Source organism: Triticum urartu, chromosome 7A (genome assembly GCF_056163025.1).
Source record: "Triticum urartu cultivar PI428250 chromosome 7A, HENAU_Tu73, whole genome shotgun sequence".
Classification (NCBI taxonomy): Eukaryota; Viridiplantae; Streptophyta; class Magnoliopsida; order Poales; family Poaceae; genus Triticum; species Triticum urartu.
This window is the reverse complement of record NC_141879.1, coordinates 72,122,677-72,125,829: the sequence shown is the minus strand read 5'-3', so window position 1 is coordinate 72,125,829 and position 3,153 is coordinate 72,122,677. Positions and strand designations below refer to the sequence as shown.

The 3,153-nt window shown below is 46.7% G+C and overlaps 1 pseudogene; it reads right to left on the bottom strand.

The window, feature by feature from the left end:
• Positions 1 to 507: 507 nt before the first annotated feature.
• LOC125529258 (peroxidase 1 pseudogene) lies at positions 508 to 2,839 on the bottom strand (annotated as a pseudogene).
• Between the last annotated feature and the right edge of the window lie 314 nt (positions 2,840 to 3,153).

Here is a 3,153-nt window from a genome sequence, read left to right as displayed (position 1 = left end):
ATGTAGCCGGTAGTGTCAGATAGATATACGAGAACTTGTTGTTCGACCAATCTCTCGGAGAAGGAGAGGTGGTCCATATCACTTCTCTCTGTATGCATATATGTTCATGACGATCTTCTGTTTCCTTCGTTTGCTTACTAGCTAGCCAGCGTGTCTAGTCCTCTCTATACGTATGTATAGTACGTAGCGTCGACCAAGCACGGACATAAGAGAGGACACTTCTCTCTATTAATTATAGTTAGCTAACACAATATATGAAACACCTAAATTAACCCCCCAAAACCCCCAACCCCCCCCCCCCCCCCCCCCCCATTCAAAAAAAAACAAAAACCCCAGCCACAGAAATGCTGACGCGTGGATGCCTATTGGGTCTCCTGACTGGGCTCTGCGCACTGCCCACGTGGAGGGCCTTTAGTCCCGGTTCTGTATTGAACCGGGACTAAAGAGGGGAGGTATTAGTACCGACACTTTAGTCCCGGTTCCGGAACCGGGACTAAAAGCCCTTATGAACCGGGACTATAGGCCCTTTTTCTACCAGTGCGCCAGGCAGACCGACGACAACGTCGGGTTGACGACGTTGCAGTTGAGGCGCACCTGGCCGCAGCTCCCGGTCTGCACATGGATGCGGCCCATCTTCACCATGGCCGCCGCGAAGCGCTCCTTCCACAGGGTCTCGTTGGCCGCGAATCGGTTCACCAGCACGTTGAGGTTGCCGTCGACCCGCAGCTGGTTGTCGGAGAAGAAGAGCCCCATGCCGCGCGGCAGCAGCTTATAGTAGTTGTTGTCCAGCATGTTGGGCGAGCCCGGATCGATCGGCGCCGTCGACTGCGACGTGTTCGACGGGCACAGCACCCGCAGCTGCGCCGCGTACGACGGGCTCAGCCCTGCATCCACCTGGTAGATGATAATTCAACACACGTACGTAAGTTTCATGCCAACGTAAACTCATATATGCCGTGTTTGTTTGAGCTAATATTTAGCTTCAAAAGCCATAAAAGCTGGAAGAGCATCTATTTAGAAGCTTTTATCGCTTTTTGACCAAAATGAAAAATCTGCAAAAGCATGCAAAAGCCCAATCAAACAGGGCCATAGGAAGGGCTGGACGAAAAGCTGGTTGCTCGCGAGCTTAATGAGTGCTCGATAGTTCGGCTCGTTAAACTCGTGACTCACTTCTTAATGAACAAAGCCAATCATCGATTTCAGCTCGTTAAGTTTAACGAGTAGCTCGTTAGTAACAACACAACACACATTTTCGACTTACATGATAAAGTTTTCATAGGAGGCAACAAACTAGTGCATTAACTTTGGCAGTCACCATCTTACTTCTTAAAAACCACATCTACACACTCATCATGTAGGTCATAACACATCAGAATCTGTTAACGAGCGCTCACGAGCTTGACGAGCTTCAAATGAACCGAGCTGACCATGGTTTTCTGCTCGTTAATCTTAACGAGCTTAACAAACCGAGCCTTGACAAGAACAAGCTTAACGAGCATGAGCTTAACGAGCCAAGCAACTCGTTAATCCACCCCTAGCCATAGGGTCTCACTAGAGGGACGTACTATGGTTGTGTTGCCGTTCCAAATGCGGCCGATGAAGGACGAGCTGAAGGAGCGGCCGATGGTGTGGGCGCCGGAGAGGAGGACCATCTCCTCGTGGTGATGGTCCTGTTCTTGAACCGGTCGATGAGCTGCTGCGCGGTGAACATGGGCGGGGGCAGGTTATCGAGGGCGTCCTTCTCGATGGAGACCCTCCCGTTGTGGTGGCCGGCTAGGACAGAGTAGACGACGTTGCCCGTAAGGGTGATGTTGTCGTGCGCTGCGAAGGCCAGGATGTCGGCGCAGGAGACGGCGCAGGAGCAGCTCCATTCGAGGGCTTATTATATATGTTATATTTTGATTATATAATTGATTTTCTGATCAAAGAATTGAAGGAAGTATGGAGGAAACGTAGTTCTTGTATTGCACATATCCGTCGATTCCAAAATAATGCCAATCATTTGATTGCAAACTTTGGAAAATCACAAGGCCGAACTGATATTTGGCTTGGATCTGGACTAGATGGAGTCTTAGACATTATCAGACATCATTGTAACCCGTGATCTTTGAGTAATACAAAAATTATTTACCAAAATCAAAGAATTTTAGATACAGCAGAGCAAATCACCTCAGTGGACTCATCATACATAAGTTAACGTCAGATGGTTGAACAACATGTATTGCAGTATAATTTCATTCATTCTATTTTTTTCTACAAGGCAAGAAATACACATCTAAATTGTGGGATGATCTTTTGTACGTTTTGCACAGGTGCTAAGCCATCTGAGCTCTCTTCTAAAACTTCATGCAAATTAAGTATGTCGGCTGTGTTGTAACTAGGACCGAACCCAGAGGTGGGGGTGCACACAATTATAACATTGTCCATGGTCCATATGTGTACCATCATATCATGTGAGCATATGACGCAGTAAAGATATAAATCTACCCTAAAATGCATGATAGTGAATCACACTGGCTAGAAGTGGCGAATGTGGTAAAATTGGAGATAACTGCAGCTGCACAATCTGATATATACATCATGGTGCGCTGACGAAGCACCCGCATATAAGCAATTCCGAAAGGATGAATATAGTTCATTCCAAGTCTCTTAGTGATATACCTCTAGTGACCATATATTCAAGAAGTAGTGATCACATATGACCTAATGAGTTCGGTAGGCTTGGGAGGCATCAGGGATTAGCGCTAGTTTGGTTCGTCTCCTCATGCCATCCTGCCTGGCCTGGATCGTGCTTGGCCATTACCAGCAACTCTTTTGGTTATATACCTGAGTGGCACATTAGGAGCACAGGTTACATATGAAACTTGTGCAGGTTGGTTTGAGACGGGTTGTACGTAATTAGCTATGGCATGTTGACCCAGCTGATCATACTAGTTTTTCCGTTAGCAGCTAAGAGTATGGCAAAATGCAATTGGACAGGTTCTACGAGATGTAGCTTTTGTGACTAACATGAATCAATCAAACACCTCTTTCTTGATTGCCCTCTGGCAAAAATTATGTGGCAGACGGTTCACATAGCATTTAACATTACTCCTCTGAATTCCATCATCATGTTATTTGGGACGTGGCTTGATGGGATAGATGTTGGCACAG